Consider the following 13,975-nt stretch of genomic DNA (forward strand, 5'->3'; position numbering starts at 1 on the left):
AATGATGATTTTAAGTTCTTTATTCTCTCTACCAGTGGGTTATATTTATTTCCCTCTTGCTGTGTCTTTTTCTCACAGAAAATTTCTAGTCATATGGCTTCAAAGTTGTTAGAGCTTACAGCATCAAGGCTGTGTTGGTGGTCTTGGTTTTCCATGGAGAATTTACAGCTCTGTGTAATCACAGAGGGTGATGGAGGAAGGAAGGTGAGAGAGAGGTGCTACAGATATATTGCAGTGTTAAAATTAAGGTCTAACATTGCTTTAAGTCAGTCAAGCAGGAAACCCCATTCCAGCCTGGAAGGGCCTAGTTTTGGTCCTCATATGGCTCTGCATTGATATAGGTTTACTGGAACAAGAGGAAGGAAAATTTAAAAATCAAGTATTCCTGTTACCAACATGGTCTTTTGTTTTGTTTTGTTTGAGTGTGGCTATCTCCATCTCTCCCTCCTACAAGATCTATACTGTGTTTTTCAATCACCTATGTGTACGTGGATTGATAAGGAGCAATGTTTACTGTGCTGCTCAGCTTTGACTAAGCTGCATTAACATTGCAGGTACCTACCTGCCCATCCTGGAACAAAAGTCTTGTGGCCTCTCTTAAGAAGTAACATTTCTGCAATGGAGGTGAGAGACAAAAGTCATAAAGTACAACAGACTTCCTATATATTTTATCTTATTTTCCTCAGTTACGTTTGTGTGTGGTACTGTTTGTTTTGCAGGTGTGTCACCCTGAAAGGTGAAATTTATTTGAACTATGAGTTAGCCTACTTGTATTGGTGTCTTTTATTTTGTGATCTTCAGTTACCTTTGCAGGTAGGTATGTTCTGAGATCTCAAAGATTCTTAGAAAATTTTTCAAGTTCTCTTGTTTACTCATGTTTAGCATCATTTCTTATCCAAGTAATATATAAGAGTCAGAAAATTAAAATCCTGCCTTGCTTTCTACACAGCTTATTTGATTGCTTATCAGCTGGCTTGGTCTGTTTTTATAATTTTTATGCCAATTTGCTCTATCAGTTGCCATTGACTTAGTTAATGCTTATGAATTTTCTTTTCTGGTTGGCTCATTATTCTGTTTCCACTGAAGGTGACCTAGTTGGATGAGAGCTGCTGTGTGTGAGAAGTGTGGAGAGTAACTTATGCAGAGACGTGTGGTGCATGGTACTGACCAGGAATGGCCTAAATTAATCCTGATCTGCACTGCTCAGCAAGCAGCTGTTGCTTCAGTAATTCAAAGAGTCCTCCCCGGAGAGGTAGGCATATGATGGATTTCTGAGGCCTGACAAAACCTGTCCATGGAGGTAACATTGGAGAAAGTCAGCTTCATTTGTTCTCGTGCTGTTTTAGCCTTTCAGTTTCATTTAGAATCCTTCAATTCAGTAGTTTTGAATTTCCAGTTTAGTATGTGTTTTGCTGTCTGGCAGAAGTTACAGTATTTCTCGATGTTTCAGGAAAATGCTGTGGGGATGGGAGGAAATGAATGAGTATTTTCATGCAGTAAATGTTTCTTTTGAAGTTAGAGCTATAAGTGATATTTAAACCTCAAACACTGCTTTGGTAACAAACTACCTAAGCCTATCAATAAATCAGCTTTTCTTCTATGAAGAATTTTTTTCCTTTGAAATTGTTTTACAAATAGTGTAGTCTCATCTCATCTCCAAAGAGAGGATAATGTTTATGCCAAAAACTTCACAAGGTCTCCTCCCAGAGTGCAGATGAATAGATAAATTAATTAAAATATCTCTAGAGAAGAGATTTTACATGGAATGTAAGACACCCTATGCTTACCCTCTATGATATTTAGAATCTTGAATTCTATTTTATTTTCCAGAGTGACATATGTGTCGGTATTTTACAGTAAAATTTTTATACAGGGTTTTTTGTCTAATGATCAAGGATGTTCTTGCAAAAGAGTAATAAAGCTCTAATGAAGAGTCATGACCTTTTCATCCTGAAAGAATGGGCCCAAGAATGCTCTTTCTTTTTTTTGTTTCTCTGAGAAGCTGAATGTCTGTAATCTGCACTGTGCAGAAGTCAGTGCACCCAGAACACATCTTTTGGCCAAAATCCTCTGAAAACTGTGCTGTGGTAGATTAACAGAGAATCCTCTCTGAAGCAAGGAGCAAGCTAAAGTTTTACCTGAAAATATATCCCTAGAGATCTGAAGAGGTCCCTAAGCCACCTAAAATTCCAGTATGACGACCATATGTCTTACTTAAGGCAGACCCTGGTCTGTGTGATATAATTCAAAATAAAATTAGTTTTTCCACAGTAACAATCCTTTCTCTTGAACACAACTTCTTATACATTTTACAGTGTCCAGTAAGATATTGTCATCTTTCATGTAGGGAGAATGAGCCCAGAAGAGACAGACCTTTCTACTCTAAGAACCATACCAATGAGATCTGGGTCCATGTTTTCACAGTAAGTGCTTTATGTAAAGACTGATTTCTTAATTCCAAATCTCTTTTCTCCTAACGAGAAAAAGGCAAAGCAAAACCTAATCCTATTTCTTGGGCTCAAAGCTCTGCAGCTGATTGACCTTATTATGTTGTGTCTGATATTGAAAGTAAAAAAAAAGGCCCTCAGAGAAAGACCAAAATCATCTGATTAAGTCTTTAATGTGGAATCATTACCTTTTTAAACAGAAGGACTAGTTTTTGGCCATTACACGACCTCTCATAGGAAAATGCAGAGAAAACTCACAAAATCCAAATTCTTTCAAAACATTGCTGGCTGTCTAACTGCCATGTATTCTTCTTAGGGAAATAGCTGCATGGTTATTTGTTAGCCTGACAACAGAAAACATGCTGGAAACCCTACAGGGCTCTGAGTTTCTGCTTACAGGCACAATCCAAACACTGGGATATCCACAGGATCATTCCCTAAGATGTCCTCAAGACATGAAGTCCTTACTCTTCCCACAGGCCAGATTTTGCTGTCAGTTTTTGGTATTCATGTCAAGTGCTTCTGGGAAGAGATATGTATGCTAGTAAATGACATTCTGCATTACTGAAGCTCTTTCAATCTTTGTTTAGGTTCTTCTGGGTCTTCCCTCTGCTTGCATGAAGATCTCTTTGCCATATCCTAATCGCTTCATGAGTCCTCAAGCTGTAGAGAAAACAAGGTTTGTGAGGGATAGATAACAGATAGGCAGATATGGTTCTATATTTTTTTACATTTTGACTTTTTTAAAGTGATGGAACTAGCTTTAAATGGCGGTAATAGCTGAAGATGAACATTTATTCTTTATATCATTGTCCACTAATATTTTATTACTTTGCAGGCATTACTCAACTTCTCATTTTGAAGTATTTTCAAATTATGACCTGTGTTTTTTAATGGTGACCTATTAAGACATAAAGACATGAAAAGCACACAGCAATTAACTAAAGAGAAAAGGGACTTCTCAATCCTTTGCTACCTGATGTGCCTTAGTACCAGTCTATAGATGAGTCCTCACAATATTTTCTACCATTACTGTCAGTCAAGTTTCTATGCAATCACCTAGAGGCCTTTCTATAGACTGTGCTCCAATGCTGAACCCAGTTCTCTTGCATTGTAGGGTAAGGTTTGGGATGAGACACAGAGTAGTGTCCCTTTGAGAGTTATGCTAATGAAAACCAGCTGGAATCACTTATGAGCTGACTTTCCAAGAAGAATTACTTGTTGCACACTCTATTTTAGTCTGTCCTCTTTGCTGGAATTTGGAAGGATGAAGCTCAACAATCTTCATCCTTCCAGTGCAGTATGCAGGGTTTTGGCACCTTGGATCTTTAGTGTACCACCTAGTTTTCTCAAGCAAAAATTGATAGCGCTGTGACTCATATCAGTGAAAGCTTCAGAGAGATCCCTTTCCCTCAGAGAATGTGTGTATATAGCGTGTGCATGTTGGCAGGAAAGGGACTAAGGGCATGGAGAGAACACTGAACTTCTGGAGCCATACTGGCTCCTGACTTACTGCTGTAGCTGACTCTTGCCAGTATTTACAGAGAAGGTTACAACAAATATTTGATTGATTGCTAGTGTATGTTCATTTTTTCATCCTATTGACCATTTCAGATTTGCACTTGGAGTCTGTGCTCTCATAACTACCAGTGAAGTACTTCACATCCCCTGCTTTTGTCAACAGCCACTGCCACTGCTTCCTGAACACGGTACTACTCTGTTGAGCAAGTTCAGTATCTCTGCTCTGCATGACTGCAGTGGTGCCACTTAGGTTCTGTTTTGACAAAGAAATTACTAAATGGACAGATCCCAGGAGAGAAAAAGGCATGGGTGGTTTTAGCGCTTATGAAGCTTGGGTAGGTACACTCTGGGCTCAGTACTTAGGGATTTGGGTGTGTAAAACTGAAGCATCCTGCAACCTTGTGTGCGTGTGGGATTTAACAACTCTGCTAATTCAGTGTAAAAAAACAACTTTTCTATTTAGCAAAAACATCTCTCTTGGGAGAGAGCAGAACTTGATACCAATTTGAGTAGGATTTGAACTCTTTTTTGTGTTGTATTTCTGTTCTCTGTTACATAAGGGATGTTAGTCAACTGGGTTGTGTTAAGTAGCATCAATATTTGAACACAGGCTGGGGGTGCTCTACTACAGATGGAAGCAGTATATTTCTGAGATCAGTGCATGAGTCTGTGTCCTTTCATTGGTGCAAAAGCAATTTGTTTCCACTTTTGGTGTTGTAGTAGAAGACTCTCACAGCTGGGAAACTTTGTGGTGAACCTGTTAGAATGGCTGGAAAGGATAATTCAGACAAATTTTCTGAATTAAGGAAGCTGTATTGCCATTCTTGGATTTGGCAAAGAGGAAAGCCAGGTGGGAATGAAAATATTGTTTTGTTTCTTCTTAAAAAGAATGGTTGCTATGGTGTTTAAATGCTTCAGTTTTGAATTGAGAGTTGGGGACTATAAACAGGAAAGATCTTAAATCTTGGTGGATTATCAAGTTCAGTCCTCACCTTGTTAGAAAGATTTGGTAGATTATATGTGCCCTGGGTACAGATCCTATGTTTTGGAGTAGATGATCTCTCTGTTATGGTAGGTGAAAAAGATAAGAGATACAATAATAAAGAAAGGCAATATTCAGCTACAACCTCTGTGATAAAGATTGTTTTGTCCCATATTAATATGAAGTTCAGAAACTGTTTGAAGCCATAAACAAATTTTAACAAGTCCAGTCTGAAGGTTTGGAGTCTCAGTTTCTAAGATTAGTAAATATGAGCTCTACTCCCCACGCTGAAAACCTGGAGAACAATTTGATTATTCATATTACATGAAAGGTTGGTAGTGCAGGGTACATAAATTTACCAGGCATGAGCAAAATCCAGAGTTATCAAATTCTGTACTTATATTTTCTGAATGTATTTGTCATAGGTCTTCCTTAAGATCATGTAATCCCAATATTAAGAAAACCTTATTCAGTAGTCAGAAACATTTTGTAGGCAACAGAGCAAGCTGCATTACTGTCCATAATACTTGTATGTTGGCAGTGACTAAGTAGTATGCCAGTTTTCCTTTCAACACAGAAGCTTATTATCCTTTTTATTATAATCTCCACCTTTGTTTAAAATTTGCCTTGCATAAGTATTATATTTCAGGGGGAGCTAAAGCAACAGAATCTTCTTTCTGTGTCCAGTCTCCCTTTCTGTCCCTTGCTACTTGCGTGTTGTTTTTGAAGAAAAGCTGAAATATTGACAAAATTTCCATAGGAAAAAAGGTGTCACTGGAAATTTGTAATAGTTTTGATCTTGGAGGGTCTAATTTAAATAATAAGTAAATCAGAACTCTTTGTGATAATGACTACATGTATGATTCAAAGCATGCAGGGAAAGACAGATAATCAAAAAAGCAAAATAACTTGTTTAGTTTTTTGTGATTTGGTGAGGGAATGAGCTTCTCTACCAACCACTGAAGAAACTGGATGGAATACTGGCCTTATATTCAATAACTCTGTGTTTGTGGGGGTTGACACTGACTGGATGCCAGGTACACACCAAAACTGCTCTCTCACCTTCCTCCACAAATGGATGGGGCAGAAAAAAGTGTAATGGAAGCTTCATGAGCTGAGATAAGGACAGAGAGAGATCACTCTTCAATGACCATCATGGGCAAAACAGACTTGACTTGGGGAGAATAACTGAGTTTATTACAGTCAAAATAAAAATCAGTGCAGTATAATAGAAGTAAAATAAATTTTAACACCTTCCTCCACCCCTCCCTCCAGATTGCTTATGCTGGTGCTTAGGGAGAGGAGTCCTTTGAGTACTCAAGCGTAGGGTCCTGCCCACAGGAGACAGTTCTCCAATAATTTCTACAGTGTGAGTCCCTTACTGTGGGGTGCAGTCCATCAAGGACAGCTTGCTCCAGCATGGGTCCCCCATGAAGTCATAAGTTCTACCTGGAAACCTGCTCCAGGAACTCCCAGAGTCTACAGGTCTTTGCTACGACCCTGTTCCAGCATGGGCTTTCCATGGGATCACAGCCTTTTTTTTGGCATCCACCTGCTCTAGTGTGGGTCTAGTGTGTTGCAGGTGGATATTTGCACCCCCAGGGATCTCTGAGCATTGCAGGGGCACAACTGCCTCACTATGGTCTGCACCATGGGCTACAGTGGAACCTCAGCTCTGGTGCCTGGAGGGAACACCTCCTGTCCCTTCTTCTGTAGCAACTTTGGTGTCTGTAGAGCTCTCTCTGCCTGCTCTTCTCTGGCTGAAATTACATCTGCATGATGGCTCTTTTCCTTCTGCAATATGTTAATGCAGAGATGCCACCACCATATCTGATGGGCTTGGCCTTGGCCAGTGGTGGGTCCATGTTGGGGCTGCTGGCATTGGCTCTGTCTGACATGGAGGAAGTTTCTCATAGATTCTCATGGAATCAATCCCTGTAGCACCCCAGCTACCAAAAACTGGCCATGCAAACCCAATGCAGTTGTTTAAATAAGGCCAAGATTTCACTGGCAGTATGATGCCTGGTACTGATTTGCAGTAAGGCCAGTCTACCTCATTCTGAGGGTCAGTTTGCTCTAATGTTAAAATTTACCTCAAATTTTAAAGCTTTTTTTTTTTTTTTAATTAGGGCAATATAAGCCATTAGGTCAACAAGTACCCAATCCTGGGAATTGAAGCATATCAAAACAAAACCAACAAGAATCGTCCTGATGGTTTGTCCTGCGCTCGAATGCAAAGGTGTGGGAAAATAAAATGATCTTCAGGTTGATAGAAGATGATCTGATGGAGAATAATGGGTACATATTGTAGTGATTAAATTCTTTTTAAAACATGTATTTTCCCATGAACTTGTTTCTGAAATTCATAACATGGGTATGTCCATGAGTTCTACAGGAATGGTTGTGATGTGGTGTCTGAAGTTGCACTTTCTTGGTGGGGCATTTTGTTGTCCTGTTGAAGTGTGTATTCAGGTTTCCAAATTCAAGGGCATGGTCCTGTCACTGGACTCTGTCAAGAGAATGCTGCAGGCAAGCAAAGGGGCATGTTCTGATTTGATCATTGCACAGCTTTTGTGGGTATAGCTGTAGAACTCATTCTAACACTCAAGGTGGCTATCACCATTCATTTTCTTCTTGTATCATGAACATCAAGCAATGAAAAAAGTCAATCTCATACTCTACTGGAAATGTTCAAACACTGCATAAAAGTTTAAGCACCTTATGTATCCAATGAAAGAATAACAGAATCCTTCATGCTGGAAAAGACTGAGATCATCTGTTCAACCTTTGAATACCAGATTGTCAGCCCAAAATGCCATGTTGAGTTGTTTCTTGAACACCTCCAGGGATGGTGACTCCACCACTTCTCTGGGCAACCTTTTCCAATATCTGATCACCCTTTCTGTGAAGGATTTCTTCCTAATGTCCAATCTGAAACTCCTTTGATGCAGCCTGAGGCCATTTTTGCTTGTCCTGTCGCTTGCTACCCAGGAGAAGAAGCCAATCCCCACCTGGCCACAGCCTCCTTTGGGGCAGCTGTAGAGAGTGAGAGGTTCCCCTGAGCCTTCTTTTCTCCAGGATAAACACCCCCAGCTCCCTCAGCTGCTCCTCACAGCACTTGTGCCCCAGCCCCTGCCCCAGCTCCATTGCCCTTCTCTGCACTCTCTCCAGCCCCTCAGTGCCTTTCCTGCAGTGAGGGCCCAGAGCTGGACCCAGCACTGGAGGTGTGGCCTCAGCAGTGCCCAGCACAGGGGGACAATCCCTGCCCTGGCCCTGCTGGCCACAGCATTGCTGATCCAGGCCAGGATGCCATTGGCCTTCTTGGCCACCTGGGCACAGCCTGGCTCATGTTCAGCTGCTGTCACCAGCACCCCCAGGTCCTTCCCAGCCACTCTGCCCCAGCCTGTGGCACTGCCTGGGGCTGTTGTGACCCAGTGCCTGGCCTTGTTGAATCTCATACTGTTGCTTAACACAATTTACTTTTCAGTATCAAAAATGACCCAAACGGACTATAAAATATCATGGTTCTTAATCCAGCTATTAACAAACCAAAAAAGGAAGGTATTTTGAGACCGATATGTGTTTGATTCTGGTTTACTGTATTTTTTTCCCTTATGACTGAAATACTATAAGTGCTTTATTTATGTTGAATTACTATACCCTCACAAAAGTTTATAGGCATGCTACAAAGGATTTCCAGTACATTCCTCTCTAAGGTGAATGAGTTGGTTTTAAGAGGCTTTTAATGAGTCACAGAAATACATGCAATATTTTACATATGAGTCACTACAAAATATGATCAAACGTAATTTTTATATTTCTTAAGCAGGAATATTGTAAATATATTTCCATGATAGTGCTTTTCAAGGCATTCTGTCTTCTGGTTATTTATTATTGCTATTATGGCTATTGCTGAAAAATAGAAAAAGTGCAGATTAAAAAATTCTAATATATATATATGATATATTTATGAATAAAAATTCACAAATAAGAATATAGCAGAGTTCTTAATTTCAGATAGGAATGGGTTGCTATTGTATGACAGTGAGAAAGATACTTTACATATTTTTGTTGTCTGTTTTAGTTACCTCACCTGCCTTTGATATTCCAGCCAAAACAAACTCCACTATTTAATTTCAGTTTTAGGGATTTGTAACTGCAGTTGAGTTTAAGAATTCAGCATTCTTTTTATATATAATCCAACAACATTAAATAACCCCAGAGAATACAGTACTATGTCTCACTTCATAAGATGATGTTGGAATGTTTATAGCAGCTGGACCTGGGACTGACAAAAGGAAGGGCTGATTTCTGTAGAAATTACATCCTGACATCCTCATTAAGACCTTCCTTTCTGATATCCAGTGGTATGTGGGGCAACTTCCTTTCTCCCTTTTCCTTGACACAACTTGTTGAAGAGGAATGTGAAGGCTGGGTGTGATCTTCCCAACATCAGAGTGAAAGGAAGTAACATACCAAACAGATGATGGTATAAGTGCTGCTGAATCTAATTCCACCTCCACCCCTCTGGGTCACCACTCAGCAATATTTCAAAAGGCTAAAGTCAATAGTCATAACAAAAAGCCCATTCAAGATCTGTCAGTATTAGAAGTGGAGATAGAAGGAGAGCTAATTAAGAACTGAGTTTATTGATATGCTGCCTGTTTTTTTTCTGGGTAAGCTGCGCCTGTCACTTTGTAAGTTCAAAAGGTAAGGAGACTTCTACACCAAGTATGCACTGAGAAGTGCAGATTGCAACCCTCTTTATAGAGCTGGGTAAACCTGTTCAGCATGAATAACAGTATGTAGTCTCCCGACAGGCTTTATTCTGATTTCAGTAATGAGAACGTCCCAATTCCTGATGGTACTATCTTTGAGGGAGAACATGGAAGGTGAGAGGTTTACATGTTTTAACTACCCCCCTCTACAACTCTCTCACATTTCTCATATCTGATATTGCATTCATTTATGTGTGAAACACTTACAGCTACCCAACAGATAATACTTTTTGACACCACCTTCCTGGAAAGGAATGATTAGTCAAACAGCACTTCTAAAGCATTCATAGAGGTAGGGATGTGGGGGGAGAGATAACACTGTCTGCCTTTCTAGGCAGGTCTACCTCTGCATAGTTTTGTTGCTTTCTGACTGCACTTCATGTTAAGCATGTCTGACTACCTTCAATTTGCCTTTGCATCAAAAACATCTAGGGTATTAGACTGAGGCTCAAGTGCATTGTGTGGGCATCACCTAAATGAGCATCTGTGTACTTGTGGCAGAATGTGTGCAGTGCCATCCACCTGCAGACCCACTCCATGTAGTGGTGGTGACCACTGAGCCAAGCTTGTTTAAATAATTGTCCATGTGACATGGCCTGTCTTTAAAGGATTATTGAGACAGTCACAGGCAGGCCCCAAATCCATGTCTGTGAAAACACTCTAGCTTAAGCATCTCACAGCTGAAGTTTAGCCTGTCTGTGCAATGGCAGGGGAGATATAAGTTGTGAAGAAAATAAAGACACCAAGAAGCTGTAAGATGTCCATTAATCAACTCCTGAGAGAAGACCTGACTAGACTGAGACAGATTGCTTTAAATGATGAGCCAGTCATGCTGTGCAAAGAACAAGCTGCTAACTACCCCACAATCACACACACCTGATAGCACCAAGTGCCCATTCACATTTGCTGCCTTCTCCATATTCTTCAATAGTTTTTACAATTTGTTTCTCTGTTTCCAAATGCATATTTTAGGATTCTATATACCAAATCTCAGAAAGCCAGGAATTGTTTTTCACAATGTTACAGCAGTAGCTGTAATTTCACAAAAATTACAGCAGTAGCTATGCATTGTATGACTCCTCCACAGTTTTTTGAAGAAGAAAGTTAGATCTGCACTCTTGCACAACCTGACTGTAATGATGATGCAGTGTATATGAATGATAAAAGAAAATGATTTGGCAAAGAATTAAAAAAAAAGATGAAAAGTACATTAAAATTTCCTTTCTAATCTTGAGAAGATATATAAACCTAGCAATATTAAGGTGATTGCTTTGGGTTACTAGAATTTGAATATCATTTGATCTCCATTTAAAATATCTGCATATTTTTGTATGACAAACTTTGATAGCAAAGTCAGTGATAATGAGAGTTTGATGCTTTACTTATGGGCATTTTTGCTTGTAGCTCAGTGATACTTCTGTGAGATATCTTATGATAATTTGTTTGAGAAGGAATTACCCTATAACATTTAATCATTACTTCTTTGGTGTGTGGTTAGGTTAACATGCTTAAAATACCTGATTCAAATTACTTAGCCTTGATGCAGGATTATCTCATCCTTTAAGACATACTGATTTTTGCCACAGCAAAAAGAGCTTGCACTCCATAATGCAAATATGTAGAACATGAAGATTTATACCTGTCCACAAGTTTGCTGAAATTCTCTAGAAATTCAGGACAAATAGCAATACATAATACCAAAAAATAATGAATAGAATAAGCATTTTGCAAACCTGCTGTAAGAAATATAAAAAACAAGACAACACATTCTGAAGGTACAACATATGTTACAAAGCCAGTTGCAGGAAATGCATTGTGTAAGTACTGTGGGCTGAAATTCCATATCTAAAACACATGGGTTTAGAATCTGCCATACAGCATCATTTAACAGCTAAGGTGATTACAGCGACCTTAAAATGGAAGAGTGGCAGACAACCACCAACCAATGGAATGGTAACAGGAACACAGAAAACACAGTGACTTTTTTTTTTAATTGATATGGAAGAATTACTGAGTTACCTTCAAGCAGTAAAAACAACCCATTTCAAATGGGTCAGCATTATGGTTTTCTAAATTTTTTTTTTTTTATTAGAGGGAGAACAAAGTCAGTTTGTTTAGCCGTAGATAGCCAGGGTTGAAAGGAGCACTCAGGAGGAAGAGAGTCACTACAGAAAAGCCAGATTAATTGTTTCAGCTGGTATTGGCCATGGAGAATGGGTTTGGCCCAGCATTCTCTCACAAAAGAAAGAGAGAATCTAGAGTTTTCACTGTTAATTTAGAAGTAAATATTTAAAAGAATGTTTTAGAAGACATTCTGAAAACCAAAATTAAAAACTTGCTGTGATCAAAAGGACTCTTAATATGTCACTTAAACATAGTTCAGTAGGCACAGAAGATAGCACAATGCTAGTCTTTAAAAAAATATGCAGAGAAATATCCTTGGAGGCATATACCAAAACACCTGGCACCTGTACCCTGTATATTTATAACTGTAACAAAATAGGAGAACTGAACATTATCCATCATTAAATAATGGAATCAAATATTTACTATTTGACTTCCTTTTGGAGCAGGAAGGATTTTTTTTGCAGGTAATGCCTCACTAACCTACTAGAACTCAATTATGGAGCTGAAATGTTGTCCATATGTTGATGCAAATTATGAATCTGAACATGTAAAAAAAGGCTTTATTAATGAATCATGCACCAAAGTTCTCACAGGACAAGAGGGGTTATGAGTGGAAAAGCAATTAGGACATAAGAAGCAAGTAATAACAACAAAGAGTCATCTTTCATTTAAAGATTTCTAGCAAGAATGAAGGTCCACCTCTGCCTTCTCTAGCTGGCCAGCTTGCTGGTAAATGATCTGGTATAGGGATAATGTGAGTTGGGAAAGTTTGCAGATTACACATTATTAGGACAGACTAGTCATAAGGTGATGACATAGGGATTCAGAAAGATATTTTTTTTATTGAAAAAGATGATAAAATGGCAAATTAAATGTAAGGCTAGAAAGTACTAAATAATGCATGTGGGTAAAAAATAGCTATTGTTAGACGTTTGCAACAGCCTCTAAATTAGTGCTCTAGAAAGAGTTTTTTGAAAGCATTGCTTCACTGCAGGTTAACCCCCAAGTAATAATGTTAGAAATTGTTGCTGTCTTCTAGTTATATGGGGGAAGAGAAAGCAGGGGATGGATTCCAGGCTTTGTCAGTAACTTAACTGTGAGTGTCCTCAAATATTAACAAATAAATAAAGAATAAATTAAAATAAAAGACCAAAAAAACCCCGCTGCTCTGTGCTGCTGGAAAGACGTGGGTTATCAGTGCCTTGAATATTGCAAGGAAACCTGATCACCCTTTGTCAGAGAAGCAGCAATAAAAGTAGAAGATAAATTGAGAATGTTGTCAAAGTTGAACAGATGTATAGAATTGCTTCTGTCTGACTAGAAATAAAGTGAGGAACTTAATCTCAGATAGTAACAGATCCCACGTATCTGTGGAGAGTCTGGCAGAAGTGTCAAAATGTAGAAATGACACAGAGAAGATGATTAAAGCATCATTTCCCACCATGCAAGAAATCAATAGGATCAGGTAAAAAAGTTGTAACTAAATGAAATGGAAACTACCTCTCCAAAAAGTATATAATCAAATTAAGGTGTCCATTGTAATGGATTTGTTAAAGGCATAAGTGAATTAAAAAAGAACTTGGGCAGCTTCACAGATCACAGTCCATCATTGGCACAGCTTGCAGTTTGACAAGTCTCTAAATCACTAACTAAGAGGAGCTGAGAAGATATATCAGTAGAAAGGTCACACACTCCTTGTCCTATTTGTTATGTTCGCAAGCCCTGACTGCTGACTACTGTCACAGCCACTGTGGTGGGGCAGATGAAGCGGTGTCTTAAGTAAGTGAATGATTTTAAAATACATCCCTTATGGTGAAAAATACAACAATTCTGCTGATATTCTAGCAGTATGAATAATGTTTTATCTAATGAACTCTTAATGCCACTTAATCATAAGGGTATCTGAAAAAATATTTGCATTTTAATAGAAATGACAGAAATTTTTATATTGAACATATTCTTGATTCTTCCTGTGCTCAGAGGAGCTGACTCACCAGCTGATGCTAATATCCAGTTTGTACTAATATGTTCAAAATATAAGGGTGTAACATTACTCACATTGCCACTTCATTAATTTACATACTAAACGTTCCTCATTTTACTGCTGTGAGTGAAAAATA

At 38.8% G+C, this 13,975-nt stretch overlaps 1 long non-coding RNA gene across 1 annotated transcript; it reads left to right on the top strand.

Annotated features, from left to right (window-relative positions):
* The first annotated feature begins 560 nt into the window (after positions 1–560).
* Positions 561–7,283, top strand: LOC118699437 (uncharacterized). Its single transcript, XR_004982077.2, has 6 exons — positions 561–624; positions 720–813; positions 1,087–1,252; positions 2,348–2,423; positions 3,038–3,126; positions 7,080–7,283. It is a non-coding gene; the product is annotated as an uncharacterized LOC118699437 (long non-coding RNA).
* The last annotated feature ends 6,692 nt before the right edge of the window (positions 7,284–13,975 follow it).

The sequence above is a fragment of the Molothrus ater genome, chromosome Z (assembly GCF_012460135.2).
Source record: "Molothrus ater isolate BHLD 08-10-18 breed brown headed cowbird chromosome Z, BPBGC_Mater_1.1, whole genome shotgun sequence".
In the NCBI taxonomy this organism is placed as follows: Eukaryota; Metazoa; Chordata; class Aves; order Passeriformes; family Icteridae; genus Molothrus; species Molothrus ater.